Source organism: Pristiophorus japonicus, chromosome 23, assembly GCF_044704955.1.
Source record: "Pristiophorus japonicus isolate sPriJap1 chromosome 23, sPriJap1.hap1, whole genome shotgun sequence".
Lineage (NCBI taxonomy): Eukaryota > Metazoa > Chordata > Chondrichthyes > Pristiophoridae > Pristiophorus > Pristiophorus japonicus.
Genome location: NC_091999.1, coordinates 34,184,272 through 34,201,876, shown reverse-complemented (window position 1 = coordinate 34,201,876; position 17,605 = coordinate 34,184,272). Strand labels below are relative to the sequence as shown.

General features: G+C 51.0%; 1 protein-coding gene across 4 annotated transcripts in view; it reads right to left on the bottom strand.

Annotated features, from left to right (window-relative positions):
* Positions 1–14,624, bottom strand: part of LOC139235341 (zinc finger protein 239-like) — a 30,111-nt gene extending 15,487 nt beyond the window's left edge. Inside the window, exons 1-3 of one of the 4 annotated variants that reach the window (XR_011588459.1) lie at positions 14,393–14,624; positions 11,384–12,166; positions 571–1,804 (exon numbers count right to left, since the gene is read on the bottom strand). The gene's annotated coding sequence lies outside the window, so the exon portion shown is untranslated. Of the gene's footprint in view, positions 1–570; positions 1,805–11,383; positions 12,167–14,392 lie in introns of those variants that run through there. The other 3 variants (XR_011588458.1, XR_011588460.1, XM_070866482.1) reach the window with 3 other exon arrangements.
* Between the last annotated feature and the right edge of the window lie 2,981 nt (positions 14,625–17,605).

The window sequence follows — 17,605 nt, the reverse complement described above, 5'->3', positions numbered from 1 at the left end:
CCATTTGCCTTCCTGATTACTTGCTGAACCTACATACTAACTTTTTGAGTTCCATGTACAAGAAACCCCAGATCCCTCTGTATAACAGTATTTTGTAATCGTCCATTTAAATAATAATTTGCTTTTTTATTTTTCCTACCAAAGGAGATAACCTGACATTTACCACATTATAGTCCATCTGCCAGATTTTTCCCCACTCACTGAGCCGGTCTATATCCCTTTGTAGATTTGTTGCGTCCTCCTCACAACTTGCTTTCCCACCTATCTTTGTATCAGCAGCAAATGTGACTGCGTAACACTGGGTCCCTTCATCCAAGTCATTGATATAAATTAGAAATAGTTGAGGTCCCAGTGGCACCCCACTAGTTACAGTTTGCCAACCTGAAAATGACCCATTTATCCCGACTCTGTGTTTTGTGTGTTACCCAATCCTCGATCCATGCTGAAATAGTATCGACAACCCCGTGAGCTCTTAGACTGTGCAGTAACCTTTTGTGTGGCACCTTATCGAATATTTTCTGGAAATCCAAATATACAACATCAACAGGTTGTCCTTTATCCACTCTGCTCGTTACATCTTCAAACAACTCCAGCAAATTTGTCAAACATAATTTCCCTTTCATCAAACCATGCTGACTCTGCTTGAATGCAATATGATTTTCTAAATGTCCTGCTACTACTTCCTGAATGATGGACTCCAGTATTTTCCCATTGTCAGATGGCAGGCTAACTGGTCTATAGTTTACTGGTTTATGTATCCCTCTTTTCTTCACCAAGGATGTTACATTTGCAGTTTCCAGTCCACTGGGACAACTCCAGAATTCAGGGAATTTTGTTAGATTACAACCAATGCATCCACTATCTCTGCAGCCACTTCTCTTAAGACCCTGGGATGCATGCCATCAGATCCAGGGGACTTGTCCACCTTTAATCCCATTAGTTTGCTGAGTACTTTATCTCCAGTGATAGTGATTCTTTTAATGTCCCCGCCCCCAGCAATAACTCTTATCAACTATTGGGATGTTTTTAGTGTCCTCTATTGTGAAGACCGATAGAAAATATTTGTTCAAAGTCTCTGCCATTTCTGTGGTTCCCATTATTAATTCTCCAGTCCCATCCTCTAAGGGACCAACGTTTACTTCAGCTACTCTCTGCAGAAGCTCTTACTGCCTGTTTTTATATTTCTTGCTAGTTTGATCTCGTATGCCATCATCTCGTCTTTATCATTATTTTTAGTCGTCCTTTGCTGGTTTCAAAACATTTCCCAATCCTCTGGCTTTCCACTGTCCTTGGCAACATTGTATGTGTTTTTTTTTCAATTTGATACCATCCTTTACATCCTTAGTTAGCCAGGGATGGTTCATCCTTCTCTTAGTATCTTTAATTCTCTGCTGAGATTGTGAAATATCTCCTTAAATGTTTCGCACTGCATTTCTACAGTCTTACCCTTTTACATATTTTCCCAGTCCACTTGGTGTCAGTGACAAGGATTGGTTTGTATCACATGGGAGGAGATTGGTGTCAGTGACTGTGGGGTTAATTAAACCTTATTTGACTGTCAACCGTGAGGGATTATGGAATGTACTTTTCAAATTCGGCTGTCCTCAAAATGTGTCACCATCCTCCACTTGCTTGGTGATAACATGCAAGCTGTGATCCTGAGCAATGGATCCACCAGAGACCCAATTCATGTACGGACCGGGGTGAAGCAAGGCTGTGTCACTGCACCCACGCTCTTCTCCATCTTCCTTGCTGCATTGCTGCATCTCACCGTCAGTAAACTTCCCGCTGGAGTGGAGATAATCTACAGAATAAACGGGAAACTGTTCAACTTCCATCACCTTCAGACCAGATCCAAGGTCGTGCCATCCTCTGTCATCGAATTACAATATACAGATGATGCTTGTGTCTGCGCTCACTCAGAGGACGAGCTCTAAACCATCGTCAACACGTTCACCGTAGTGTCTGAGAGCCCTACACTAAACATCTCCGGAAAAGAAAGGTGCTCCATCAACCTATCCCCACCACACAGCACTGCCCTTCACCCCCACCCCACCCCGGTGATCAAAATCCACGATGAGCCCTTTGGCAAAATGGTCCATTTTTCATACCTCGAGAGCCTCCTGTCAACAAGGGCACATATCAATGACTAGGTCCAACACCACCTTCTGTGTGTCAGCACAGCCTTTGGTCACCTAAGTCATAAGTCAAGGACACCATCAAGGCCTCCTTGAAGAAGTTCAATATCCCCGCCGACACCTGGGAATCCCTGGCTCAAGATCGCTCAAAGTGGAAGAGAATAATCTGTGAGGGCGTCGAACACTTCGAGTCTCTCCACCTGGAGCAAGCGGAGACCAAGTGCTGACAGCGGGAGGAGCACACGACAACCCAAGCACTTCAACAAACCGGCACTTCAACCAATGTACTTTCAACCACCGTCTGTCCATCCTGCGACAGAGACTGTAGCTCCCGCATTGGACCCAACAGACATCTGAGACCTCATTTGTAATGTGGAAGCAAGTCATCCTCGACTCCAAGGGACTGCCTATGATGATGGTTGGTTTATATCAGACAGGAGGGGATTGGTGTCAGTGACTGTGGGGTGGGTTTATATCAGACAGGAGGGGATTGGTGTCAGTGACGGTGGGGTTGGTTTATATCAGACAGGAGGGGATTGGTGTCAGTGACTGTGGGGTGGGTTTATATCTGACAAGAGGGGATTGGTGTCAGTGACTGTGGGGTGGGTTTATATCAGACAGGAGGGGATTGGTGTCAGTGACGGTGGGGTTGGTTTATATCAGACAGGAGGAGATTGGTGTCAGTGACTGTGGGGTGGGTTTATATCAGACAGGAGGAGATTGGTATCAGTGACTGTGGGGTGGATTTATATCTGACAGGAGGAGATTGGTATCAGTGACTGTGGGGTGGGTTTATATCTGACAGGAGGAGATTGGTGTCAGTGACTGTGGGGTGGATTTATATCAGACAGGAGGGGATTGGTGTCAGTGACTGTGGGGTGGGTTTATATCAGACAGGAGGGGATTGGTATCAGTGACTGTGGAGTGGGTTTATATCAGACAGGAGGAGATTGGTATCAGTGACTGTGGGGTGGATTTATATCTGACAGGAGGAGATTGGTGTCAGTGACTGTGGGATGGATTTATATCAGACAGGAGGGGATTGGTGTCAGTGACTGTGGTGTGGGTTTATATCAGACTGGAGGGGATTGGTATCAGTGACTGTGGGGTGGGTTTATATCAGACAGGAGGGGATTGGTGTCAGTGACTGTGGGGTGGGTTTATATCAGACAGGAGGGGATTGGTATCAGTGACTGTGGAGTGGGTTTATATCAGACAGGAGGAGATTGGTATCAGTGACTGTGGGGTGGATTTATATCTGACAGGAGGAGATTGGTGTCAGTGACTGTGGGGTGGGTTTATATCAGACAGGAGGGGATTGGTGACATGGAATCATAGCAGTTTACAACACAGAAGGAAGCCATTTAACCTGCCCCTGTAGTTCCAGTTCTAGTGCACACCTCTATTATTATAACTGTAGATTGTGTCTCTGTTGTATTCTATAGAGTATGTTTCTGGTATTGTTAAAGTGTTAAAGGCTTCTGTTAGAGGGGATAGTGTCATACTTTGTTATTATTGCAAAAACGCTGTTTCAATTATTAAATACTTGTTTACAGTGTAAAACTAGGCCTTGTCTCTGTTTGTTACATGCCAGATCCTGTCTCTTACATGCCAGATCCTGTCTCTGTTTGTATTACGCCGGACCCTGCCTCCGTTTGTATTACGCCGGACCCTGCCTCCGTTTGAATTACGCCGGACCCTGCCTCCGTTTGAATTACGCCGGACCCTGCCTCCGTTTGAATTACGCCGGACCCTGCCTCCGTTTGAATTACGCCGGACCCTGCCTCCGTTTGAATTACGCCGGACCCTGCCTCCGTTTGAATTACGCCGGACCCTGCCTCCGTTTGAATTACGCCGGACCCTGCCTCCGTTTGAATTACGCCGGACCCTGCCTCCGTTTGAATTACGCCGGACCCTGCCTCCGTTTGAATTACGCCGGACCCTGCCTCCGTTTGAATTACGCCGGACCCTGCCTCCGTTTGAATTACGCCGGACCCTGCCTCCGTTTGAATTATGCCGGACCCTGCCTCTGTTTGTATTACGCCGGACCCTGTCTCCGTTTGTATTACGCCGGACCCTGCCTCCGTTTGTATTACGCCGGAACCTGTCTCCGTTTGTATTACGCCGGACCCTGGGTCTTTTGTGCTGCCCAATAGCGTGAGCCCAGGCTGGCCCAATAGCGTGAGCCCAGGCTGGACCAATAGCGTGTGCCCGGGCTGGAAACAGGGGTGCAAACACTGGGCCTGCGGGCCTGGGACCGAGCCCGGGTGTGTGTGTAACGGACCGAGCACGTGTGTGTGTGTAACGGATGGTGCGGAGTGTTGTCTCTCGAGCCTGGGCCCACGCTCGGGCTGCGTGACCTCCCGAGATTTATTAACGCAGGGAACTATTTGTTCTGCACTTTTCTGATGGACAGGCGACAAGCCCCGCCCCGTGTCCTGGCCCGCCCCCTCTAAGCGCAAATCATTCCATGCAGGTGGTGCCGAGAAACAGGACTGGGGTAAGGCATATACTGGGACTGGGGCAAGGCACTTCAGCTGGGGGAGGCATATACTGGCACTGCGGTAAGGCACTTCAGCTGGGGGAGTCATGCACTGGGAGTAGGGTAAGGCACTTCAGCTGGGGGAGGCATGCTTGAGCATGGGGTTTGTGAGCTTGAGCAGCAGCGAGTGTCACTGCATCCGCGAGGCTGAGAGCTACGTGGATAGCACCTTTCAGGGGGTCGTCACCTCGCAGCATAAGAGTGTGCAGGCAGAGAGGGAATGGGTGACTGCCCAGACAGACATTGAGGACCAGGCAGGTAGTGCAGGACACCTCTCAGTGCATCTCACTCTCTGTACTGGTGGTTCCTCAGGGAGTACAGCCACAGCCAAGTCCAAGTCTTCATGGGTGGCTCATCTGTAATGGGGGGGGGGGCAGTGGGAAGAGGAAGGTCAGAGATACAGAGGGGTGTCGGGCTGGAGGAGGTTAGAGAGATAGAGAGGTGTGTAGGTGCTGGAGGAGGTTAGAGGGATAGGGAGGGTGTAAAAGCTGGAAGAGGTTACAGAGGGGGAGGGGTCTAGTGCTGGAGGAGGTTACAGAGGGGGAGGATTGTAATGCTGGAGGGGGTTACAGAGATAGGGAGAGGTGTCGGACCTGCAGGAGGTTAGAGATAGGGCGGGGTTTAGGGCTGGAGGAGATTACAGTGAGGGAGGGATGTAGGGGATGGAGGTTACAGAGATAGGGAGGGGTTTAGGGCTGGAGGAGGTTTTCGAGAACAGGATGAGTGTAAGGGCTGGAGGAGGTTAGAGAGAGAGAGAGAGATGTTTGTAGGGTCTGGAGGAGATTACAGAGATAGGGAGGGTTGTAGGGCTGCAGCTGGTTACAGAGATAGGGAGGTGTGCAGTACTGGATGAGGTTAGAGAGATAGGGAGGTGTGCAGTACTGGATGAGGTTACAGAGATAGGAAGGGGCTGGAGGAGATTGCAGAGATAGGGAAGATTCTGGTATTGGAGGTGGTTATGGAGATAGAGAGGGGTGGAGGGCTGGAGGAGATTACAGAGATAGGGAAGGGTGTAGGGGCTGTAGGTTACAGAGATAAGGAAGGGTGTAGGGGCTGTAGGTTACAGAGAGAGGAAGGGGTGTAGGGGCTGGAGTAGGTTGCAGAGATTGGGAGGGTTGTAGGGGCTCAAGGAGGTTACAGATAGGAAGGGGTATAGGGCTGGAGGAGGTTACACAGATAGGGAGTGGTATAGGGCTGGAGGAGGTTACAGATATAGGGAGAGGTGTAGGGCTCGAGGAGGTTACAGAGAAAGGGAGGGTTGTCGGGCTGGAGGTGGTTACGGAGATAGGGAGGGGTGAAGGGGCTGGAGGAGGTTCGAGATAAGGAGGGGTGTAGGGGTAGGAGGAAGTTAGAGATAGGGAATGGTTCAGGGCTGGAGGAGGTTACACGGATAGGAAGAGGTGTAGTGCTGAAGGAGGTTACAGAGATATGGAGGAGTGTAGGGCGGGAGGAGATTAGAGGGATATGAGGTTAGAGGGATATGGAGGAGTGTAGGGCTGGAGGAGCTTACAGAGATAGGGAGGGTTGTAGGGGCTGGAGGTTGTTACAAGGGAAAGGGAGGGTTGTCGGGGCTGGAGGTGGTTGCAGAGATTGGAACGTTGTAGGGGCTCGAGGAGGTTAGAGATAGGGAGTGGTGTAGGGGCTGGAGGAGGTTACACGGATAGGAAGAGGTGTAGTGCTGAAGCAGGTTACAGAGATAGGGAGGGGTGTAGGGGCTGGAGGTTACAGAGATAGGGAGTGGTGTAGGGGCTGGAGGAGGTTACAGAGATAAGGAGGGGCTTAGGCTGGAGGAGGTTAGAGATAAGGAGGGGTGTAGGGTTGGAGGAGGTTACAGAGATAGGGAGGGGTTTAGGACTGGAGGAGGGTAGAGAGTTCAGGACGGGTGTAGAGACTGGAGGACGTTAGAGATAGGGAGGGTTGCCGGGGCTAGGGGAGGTTACAGAGATAGGGAAGGGTGTAGGGCTGGAGGATGTTGCAGAGATAGGGAGGGGTGTACGTCTGGAGGATGTTGCAGAGATAGGAAGGGGTGTACGGCTGGAGGAGGTTACAGAGATAGGTAGAGGTGAAAGGCTGGAGGTGGTGAGAGATAGGGAGGGGTGCAGGGGCTGGAGGAGGTTTGAGAGATAGGGAGGGGTGCACGGGCTGGAGGAGGTTGGTGAGATAGGGAGGTATGTAGGGGCTGGAGGAAGTTAGAGAGATAGCGAGGGGTGTCGGTCTGAAGGAAGTTAGAGATAGGGAGGGGTTTAGGGCTGGAGGAGGTTACAGAGATAGAGAGGGGTGTAGGGGCTGGAGGAGGTTACAGAGCTAGCGATGGGTGTAGTGGCTGGAGGTTACAGAGATAGGGAGGGGTTTAGGGCTGGAGGAGGTTACAGAGAGAGGGAGGGGTGTAGGCGCTGGAGGGGATTACAGAGAAAGAGAGGGGTGCAAGGGTTGGAGGGGATTACAGACAAAGGGAGAGGTGTAGGGTCTGGTGGAGGTTGGAGATAGTGAGTGGTGTAGGGACTGGAGGTTGCAGAGATATGGAGGGCTGTAGGGGCTGGAGGACATTACAGGGAGAGGGAGGGGTGTATGGCAGGAGGAGGTTATAGAGATAGCGAAGGGTGTAGCGCCTGGAGGAGGTTAAAGAGATAGGGAGGGGTGTATGGGCTGGAGGAGGATATAGAGGGGGAGGCTTGTAGTGCTGGACGACGTTACAGATAAAGGGAGGGTTGTCGGGGTTGGGGGAGGTTACAGAGATAGGAAGGGTTGTCGGGGCTGGAGGAGGTTACAGATAGGGGAGGGTGTAGGGGTTGGAGGAGACTACAGAGATAGGGAGGGATGTAGGGGCTGAAGGAGGTTCCATAGATACGGAGGGCTGTAGGGATGGAGGAGGTTACAGAGATAGCGATGGTGTTGGGGCTGGAGGTTACAAAGATAGGGAGGGTTGTAGGAACTGGAGGTGGTTACGGAGATAGGGAGGGGTGTTGGGCCTGGATGAAATTAGAGGTAGGGAGGGAATTAGGGCTGGAGTTGCTTACAGAGATAGGGAGGGGTCTCGTGCTGGAGGAGGTTAGAGATCGGGAGCTGTGTAGGTGCTGAAGGTTACAGCGATAGGGACGGGTGTAGGGGCTGGAGGAGGTTAGAGAGATGTGGAGGTGTGTTGCACTGGAGGAAGTTACAGAGATAGGGAGGGGTGTAGGGTCCGGAGGAGGTTACAGAGATAGGGAGGGGTGTAGGGGCTGGAGGAGGTTAGAGATAGGGAGAGATGTCGGGGATGGAGGAGATTAGAGATAGGGAGGGGTGTATGGGCTGGAGAGCTGACAGAAATAGGGAGAGGTGTCGGTCTGAAGGAGATTGCAGAGATAAGGAAGGGTCTAGAGGCTCGAGGAGGTTACAGAGATCGGGAGGGGTGCAGCGATTGGAGGAGAGTACAAACATAGGGAGGGGTCTACGGGCTGGAGGAGGTTACAGAGATAGGGAGATATGTAGGTGCTGAAGGAGGTTAGAGATAGGGAGGTATGTAGGTGCTGGAGTAGGTTGGAGAGATACCAAGGTGTGTAATGCTGGAGGAGGTTACAGAGGGGGAGGGTTGTCGTGCTGGAGGAGGTTGCAGACGTAGGGAGGGATGTAGGGACAGGGGGAGGTTAGAGAGATAGCAAGGGGTGTAGGGCTGGAGGAGGTTACAGAGATACGGAGGTGGATAGTGGCTGGATGGGGTTAGAGATATGGAGGGGTGTAGGGGCTGGAGGAGGGTCAGAGAGATAGGGAGGGGTGTAGGGGCTGGAGGAGGTTTAGAGAGATAGGGAGGGGTGTAGGGGCTGGAGGAGGTTTAGAGATAGGGAGGGATGTAGGGCAGGAGGAGGTTCGAGAGATTGGAAGGGATGTCGGGCTGGGGCTTTGGGGCTGGAGGAGGTTTAGAGAGATATGAGAGGTGTCGGTGCTGGAGGAGGTTGAGAGAGATAGGGAGGGGTGCAGGGCTGGAGGAGCTTACACAGATAGGGAGGGTTGTAGGGCTGAGGAGGTTACAGAGATAGGGAGGTGTGTAGGGGCTGGAGGAGGTTCAGAGAGATAGGGAGGGATGTAGGGCTGGGGCTTTGGCGCTGGAGGAGGTTTAGAGAGATACGAGAGGTGTCGTTGCTGGAGGAGGTTAGAGAGATCGGGAGGGTTGTAGGGCTAAGGAGGTTTAGAGAGATAGGGAGGGGTGCAGGGCTGGAGGAGGTTACAGAGATGGGGAGGGGCTGGAGGAGGTTACAGAGATGGGGAGGGGAGGGGAGGGGAGGGGAGGGGAGGGGAGGGGAGGGGAGGGGAGGGGAGGGGAGGGGAGGGATTTGAACACGAGGTTGAGAATTTTAAATCAGCGCCTCACTGGGGCCGAGGAGGGGGGAGAAGTGCAGGAACACAACCCCCTCACTACCTACCCTGCACTAATCCCCATCATCTGTTAAATCACCTGGAGTTCCAGCGACACTCCTCCCCCTCTCTCTCGGTATTTATCCACTCACTGCCTCACTCAAAGCTTATCTCCCATTGACAGTCCGTGTGAGGACCCTTGTTGTCCCAGAATTGCTCCCCGTGGACACCGACTGACCTTCCCCGTGCCTCCACCACCCTCCTCCTGTTCCGTGACGGCCGACAAATTCAGGTTGTGTTCCAGTCAGCAAGCGAAAGATCGGCGGTGGGGTGTATAAATTAAAACACTTGGCAGCCGGAGGAAGGGGCTTGGGGGGCCATGTCCTGCCCACGGGCCGTATGTTTGACACCCCTGAGCTACACTGTCAAGCCCTGTAAGAATTTTCTATGTTTCAATGAGATCACCTCTCATTCTTCTAAACTGTAGAGAATATCGGCCTGGTCTACTCAATCTCTGCTCACTGGACAATCCCCCCATCCCAGGATTCAGTCTGGCGAACCTTCGTTACCATCCTCAATGGTAAGTACATCCTTCCTTAGTTAAGTAGCCAAACTGTACACAATACTCCAGGTGTAGTCTCACCAGGGCCCGATATAATTGCAATAGGATATCTAGGAGCAAGTTATTTTTTAAATGGAGAAAGATTACAAAATGCTGCAGTACAGTGGGACCTGGGGTCACTTGTGTATGAAGCACAAAAGGATAGTATGCAGGTACAGCAAGTGATCAGAAAGGCCAATGGTATCTTGGCCTTTATTGCAAAGGGGATGGAGTATAAAAGCAGGGAAGTCTTGCTACAGCTATATAAGGTATTAGTGAGGCCACACCTGGAATACTGCATGCAGTTTTGGTTTCCATATTTACGGAAGGATTTACTTGCTTCGAAGCCCGTTCAGAGAAGGTTCACTCGGTTGATTCTGGGGATGAGGGGGTTGACTCATGAGGAAACGTTGAGTAATTTGGGCCTCGACTCATTGAAATTCAGAAGAATGAGAGGTGATCTTATCGAAATGTATAAGATTATGAGGGGGCTTGACAAGGTGGATGGAGAGAGGATGTTTCCACTGATGGGGGAGACTCGAACTAGAGGGCATGATCTTAGAATAAGGGCCACCCATTTAAAGCAATGAGGAGGAGGAATTTCTTCTGAGGGTTGTAAATCTGTGGAACTCGCTGCCTCAGAGAGCTGTGGAAGCTGGGACATGAAATAAATTTAAGACAGAAATAGACAGTTTCTTAAACGATAAGGGAATAAGGGGTTATGGGGAGTGGGCAGGTAAGTGGAGCTGAATACATGATCAGATCAGCCATGATCTTATTGAATGGCGGAGCAGGCTCGAGGGGCCATACGGCCTACTCCTGTTCCTATTTCTTATGTTCTGATGTTTACTCTTATCCTCAAATCCTCTTGTAATAAAGGCTGACATACCATTTGGTTTCTTCATTGCTTGCTGTACCTGCATATTAACTTTCAGTGATTCGTGTACAAGGACACCAAGGTCCCTCTAAACACCAACATTTCCCAATCTCTCACCATTTCAAGTAGCTGTTTCCAGTCCACTTTGGCTAAATCACATATCAGCTTAGTAAAATTGGCTTTTCCCCAATTGAGAACTTTTATTCCTGGTCTATCTTTGTCCTTTTCCATAACTACCCTAAATCTAACTGAATTACGATCACTCGCACCAAAATGCTGTCCCATCGATACCCCTTCCACCTGCCCAGCTTCAGTCCCTAATACTAAGTCCAGAACTTCCTCCTCTCTTGTTGGGCTTGCTACGTACTGGTTAAAAAGTTCTGCTGGTTGCTGACCCCTCTGCGAAGGGAAATAGGTCCTTCCTATCCACTCTATCTAGACTGATCATAATTTTATACACCTCATTAAGGTCTCCCCTCAGTCTCCTCCGTTCCAAAGAAAACAAACTATTAAGAGGGTTGGTGGGCTGGAGGAGGTTACCGAGATAGGAGAGATTTGAACAAGAGGATGAGTATTTTAAAGACTGATGCCACCAGTCATCTCGCCGAGCACAGAATGTAACTCACTACCAACAGGAAGGATGTTACTTTAACTACTAAATATGCATAATGCGGGGAAATCAATCTCTGTCCCTTTAACGAACAGCGACATGGAAAGAGGGAAATGAATGACCTTTAAACACCAGGTCCACTTGGCACTGAAGTATCTGAAACTCATAATAGGAACTCATAAATAGAAATAAAATACTGACAAATGTTAAACTGTATTGTTGACAAAAGAAATCTCGATTTAACTTTAAAAGATGAATTGTTTAACAGAGATTCACACAGACTCACCTGACAGGCTGACTCAGGATCCACCCCTCAAGCACTGTGATTGGTTGCAGAACACGCTGCTCCCTGGGCCCTCCGGCCTCTGACCTCTCTTCCTGTTGGTTCCCAGGGCAATCAATCACCACTCGCTAACATTGCGCTGCCACATTAAGTTGAGGGGCTCGGAGGAAGAAATAAAATGAGGCCGTGAATGAGTTAAAAAATAAAATTAGAAAAGCATGATTAAATAAACAAGGAGAGGCAATGTAAATGAAAGGGTACAATCCGAAAGGGGGTGCATGAACAGTGAGATCTGCGGGTATATGTGGACAAATCACTGAAGGTGACAGGACAGGTTGGGAAAGCAGTTAAAAAAACTGACAGGATCCTGGGCATCACAGAGTACAAAAGCAAGGAGGTTATGATGAACCTTTGTAAAACACTGGTTCGGTCTCAACTGGAGCATTGTGTCCAATTCTGGGCACCGCACATTAGGATGTGAAGGCCTGAGAGAGGAAGCAGAAAAGATTGACAAGAATGATTCACGAGATGAGGGACTTCAGTTCCGTGGTTGACTGGAGAAACTGGGGTTGTTCTCCTTGGAGCAGAGAAGGTTGAGAGGAGAATTGATAGAAGTGTTCAAAATCATGAGGGGGCCGGACAGAGTAGATAGAGAGATACTGTTCCCATTGGTGGAGGGGTCGAGAACCAGAGGAGACGGACTTAAGGTGAATGGCAAAATAACCGAAGGTGACATCAAAAAAATCTATTTTATGCAGCGAGTGGTTAGGATCCGGAAAGCACGGCCTGAAAGGGTGGTGGAGGAAGACACAATCACAGCATTCAAAAAAAAAGGAACTTGGATAAGTATCTGAAAAAAAACATTTTGCAGGGCCGGGGGAAAAGGGAGGGGAGTAGGCAAAGGTTCGATGGGCCGAATGGCCTTCCGTGCTGTAACCATTCTCTGATTGTGTGAGCAGAACCACTCTGTTCCCTGACTCAATCTAAAGCCTTCCTGATTGTGAGCACCTCTGTTAAACCTGCCCTGCACCTTCACTGCTCCAAGGATAACCACCCCAGATGCTGCAGCCATCATCTTAATGAATGGCGGCAGGCTCGAGGGGCCAAAGGGCCGACTCATCTCCTATTTCTGATGTTCTCATGTATTCATGTCACTGGTCCCCATCCTGCACCTGCTCCCTGCAGTAAGATGGCCGCCGTGCATGCTCCTTGCCCTGCAGTGGGACAATGGAAAGTATTGTGACGTCAAGGAAGCCCCGCCCCTGTTGCTCCCTGCTCCCCGAGGCGGGCGGACCCCTGCTGCCCAAAGCTGGCGGCCGAACTCCCGGCAATCCCCGACAGTAACCAAGGCCCATCCCTGCCCGAAGGTGCCCCGCAGCCGCCACCCAAATCTCACCGCCCGCGCGTGTCCGTGAGTCTGAGTCCTCAGGAAGGCTGGGCGCACTGCCCGGGCTGATCATCCATCCTCCACGGCTGGGGGGGGGGGGCAAAACGTCGCCCGTCGGCAGCTAATCTCCCACAATAGGCTGGCCCCGCGCCTGCGCACAACTCCGCCCCGCCTCACCTGGGCCCCGAGCTCAAAGGCTGCGAGCGGAGCCCACCAACAAACCCCCCAACCGCCCGCAACACTCAGCCCGCAGCCAATGGCGAGGCGCACTAGCCCACCCAGCGCCCTGCTCCGCGCCAATCAGTGGCGGGGAGGCGGGGCACCAGTCAATCACTGGTCCCTGAAGGTGCTGACTCTGGCTGGGTTCAGTTCTACACTCACTGGTTCCCCTCCCCTGAAGGTACTGACTCTGGCTGGGTTCAGTTCTACACTCACTGGTTCCCCTCACCTGAAGGTACTGACTCTGGCTGGGTTCAGTTCTACACTCACTGGTTCCCCTCCCCTGAAGGTGCTGACTCTGGCTGGGTTCAGTTCTACACTCACTGGTTCCCCTCCCCTGAAGGTGCTGACTCTGGCTGGGTTCAGTTCTACACTCACTGGTTCCCCTCCCCTGAAGGTACTGACTCTGGCTGGGTTCAGTTCTACACTCACTGGTTCCCCTCCCCTGAAGGTACTGACTCTGGCTGGGTTCAGTTCTACACTCACTGGTTCCCCTCCCCTGAAGGTGCTGACTCTGGCTGGGTTCAGGTCTACACTCACTGGTTCCCCTCCCCTGAAGGTGCTGACTCTGGCTGGGTTCAGTTCTACACTCACTGGTTCCCCTCCCCTGAAGGTACTGACTCTGGCTGGGTTCAGTTCTACACTCTCTGGTTCCCCTCCCCTGAAGGTACTGACTCTGGCTGGGTTCAGTTCTACACTCACTGGTTCCCCTCCCCTGAAGGTACTGACTCTGGCTGGGTTCAGTTCTACACTCACTGGTTCCCCTCCCCTGAAGGTGCTGACTCTGGCTGGGTTCAGTTCTACACTCACTGGTTCCCCTCCCCTGAAGGTACTGACTCTGGCTGGGTTCAGTTCTACACTCACTGGTTCCCCTCCCCTGAAGGTACTGACTCTGGCTGGGTTCAGTTCTACACTCACTGGTTCCCCTCCCCTGAAGGTACTGACTCTGGCTGGGTTCAGTTCTACACTCACTGGTTCCCCTCCCCTGAAGGTGCTGACTCTGGCTGGGTTCAGTTCTACACTCACTGGTTCCCCTCCCCTGAAGGTGCTGACTCTGGCTGGGTTCAGTTCTACACTCACTGGTTCCCCTCCCCTGAAGGTACTGACTCTGGCTGGGTTCAGTTCTACACTCTCTGGTTCCCCTCCCCTGAAGGTACTGACTCTGGCTGGGTTCAGTTCTACACTCACTGGTTCCCCTCCCCTGAAGGTACTGACTCTGGCTGGGTTCAGTTCTCCACTCACTGGTTGCCCTCCCCTGAAGGTGCTGACTCTGGCTGGGTTCAGTTCTACACTCACTGGTTCCCCTCCCCTGAAGGTACTGACTCTGGCTGGGTTCAGTTCCAGACACTGACATCATTCACTTTGTACCTGCACCAAGATGGCCGCGCATGCGCTGTGCTACTTACTGAATCAAGATGGCGGAGCGCTGAACCTCTAGGAAGATGGCCGCCGTTAGCTTGGGCCTGTGACCGGGAGAAAGCCCCGAAGCTGCATCCGCCGATAATCCGGTTATTATTGCGGGCTTGCGGCGGGAACGGGTTGTTTATGAAGCCTCCCCAGCTCCCCGCTGGTCCCTTACCCCGCTCCGTCCCGCTGATAAAGAGAATCCTGAGGAGCCTGTCCAAAACACGTCTTCTCCGCCATTACACGCACGGCGCATGCTCCAAACACAGCCACGGCCCGCGCCTGCGCACTGAGCTCCTGCAGTCTGGATGCAGCACATTTTCCCCCATAGGGCATGCTGGGTAGATAAGACCATGACAAACATGAGCAGGAGTGCGTTAGATACTGCACGGGTTATATCCAGAGTGAAGCTCCCTCTGTACTGTCCTAAACAATCCCAGGGCAGGTACAGCACGGGTTAGTTACAATTTAAAGCTTGCTGTACGCTGACTTTCATCAAACACTCCCAGGGAAGGTACAGCACATGTTAAATACACAGTAAGGGTCCCTGCACACTGTCCCACCAGGTATTCCCAGGGCATGTACAGCACGGGTTAGATAAAGAATAAAGCTCCCTCTGCACAGTCCCAAGAAACAATCCCAGGGCAGGTACAACGCAACTATTTTGTTGTTAATCTGTAAATCAAATGCCCCTGATTAAAGGGAGGAGGGCACTATAACCAACAAAATAAACTAATTAAACTTTAGATGGTAAACTTAAATCAAATTAAAATTTGGTTGCTCGAGGTGACGATGCACTCCAGTCCCTCCAATGCCGACCTCTTACAGAAGGCCGCAAGCGTACCGGTAGCAGGTACAGCAGGGGTTAGAGACAGAGTGAAGCTCCCTCTACACTGTCCCATCAAACACTCCCAGGGCAAGTACGGCATAATTTAAATGCTTGGGTAAACGTCTTTCAAAACAGCCATTCCAAAAATTCACAGGACAAGCACAACACAGGTTAGGTACAGATTATCATCATCATAGGCAGTCCCTCGAAATCAAGGAAGACTTGCTTACACTCTAAAGGTGAGTTCTTAGGTGACTAAACATTCCAATACGGGAATTACAGTCTCTGTCCCAGGTGAGACTGCCGGTCATTGAAGGAAATGGTGGGTGGGACTGGTTTGCCGTATGCTCCTACGCTTGGTTTCTGCATGCTCTCAGTGATGAGACTCGAGGTGCTCAGCACCCTCCCGGATGCACTTCCTCCTTTTTTAGGCGGAATTTAGCCAAGGGCCCCTAGGTATCAGTGGGGATGCTGCATTTTTATCAAGGAGGCTTTGAAGGTGTCCGTGAAAAGTTTCATCTGATCACCTTGGGCTCGCTTGCCATGTAGGAGTTCTGAGCAGAATGCTTGCTTTGGGAGTCTTTTGTCAGCCATGTGAACAATGTAGCAAGCCAGGGTATCTCTGGAGATGGAGCACGCCGTGTCCACAAGAGATGGACACTGCAGAGACTGGAGTGCATCATTTCAAGAGAGAACAGAATTTTTATTTTTATTAATTTAATTTGATTTGACAAAGGTTCCCTTTATGTTGAATTATTAAGTTGTGTTTTTGGGGCCCTCAAAAAAAAAACAAAGGGGCATTTTAATGAAAGTTTGTGGAGTGTGACCACCCTCCCCCCCTTTAATCAGGAGGCACTTGATTATTGTTCTACTTAAAATAGTTGTGAACAATGAGGCCTACCCAACGCAGCTGGTCGAGTGTGGTCAGTGCTTCGATGCTGAGGATGTTGGCCTGATCGAGGAAACACCAGGAATGGTTTGATGAGAATGACCAGGAGATCCAGGAGCTAATAAATCGCAAGCACAGGGCATTTCTGAACCTAAAACAACAACCCAACTCGGGATCAGCAAAGCAGCATTACAGGTGGCTTCAGGCCGAGATCCAAGAAAAAACCTGTGACCTAAAGCATAGATGGTTCGTGGAGAAATCACAGGAGGTTCAGCAGCTGGCTGACAGCCATGATGTGTGAGGATTCTTCACATCAGTCAACGCCACCTACAGCACAACAACGCAAGGCTCCACCCCACTGTTGGCCAAGAATGGGGAAACACTCATCAAGGACATCGAGGCAGCCATGACCCGCTGGAAGGAACACTTCGAAGATCTCCTTAGCCGACACTCTGCCTTTGACTCGAGTGTCCTCGACTCCAACCCACAGCATGCTACCCACCACCATCTCAGCAAAACCCCAGCCTTGTACGAGGTGGAAAAGGCCATCCGCCAGCTCAAAACCAACAAGGCAATGGGAGTGGACGAAATCCCCACTGAGGCACTAAAGTATGGCGGAGAGGCACTATTGGCACAAATGCATGACCTCATCTCTCTCATCTGGAAGAAGGAGGGCATGCCTGGAGATCTCAGAGATGCAGTAATCGTGACCATCTTTAACAAAGGGGACAAGTCTGACTGCGGCGATTACAGATGAATCACCCTGGGAAAGCCATCACTTGAATCGTCCTCAACCATCTTCTCCCTGTGGCTGAGGAGCTCCTCCCGGAGTCACAGTGTGGTTTTCATCCTCTGCGGTGTATAACGGACCTGAGTAGTTACACAGTAAGGATCTCAATACACTCTCCCACCAGACACTTGCAGGGAAGGTACAGCATGGGTTAGATACAGAGTAAAGCTCCCTCTACACTGTCCCATCAGACGTTCCCAGGGCAAGTACAGCAGAGGTTAGACAAAGACTACATCTCCCTCTGACGTGTCCAGCCATTCCAGGGCAGATACAGCATCAGTTCGATATAGAGAAAATTTCCCTCTATACTGTTCTGCTGGACATTCCCAGGGCAGGTACAGCACGGGGTAGATACAGATTAAAGCTCCCCTTACACTGTCCCATCAACCATTCCCAGGGCAGGTACCACCAAGCTCATGGTCTACAGGGCTGAAGTAATACTCGCCCTCCTGTATGGCTCAGAGGAATGGACCATGTACAGTAGCCACCTCAAGTCGCTGGAGATATATCACCAATGATGTCTCCGCTAGATCCTACAAATCCCCTGGGAGGACTGGCACAGCAACATCAGCGTCCTTGTCCAGGCTAATGTTCCCAGCATTGAAGCACTGACCACATTTGATCAGCTCCGCTGGGCAGGCCACATAGCTCGTATGCCAGACACGAGACTCCCAAAGCAAGTGCTCTAGGTGGAGCGCCTTCACAGC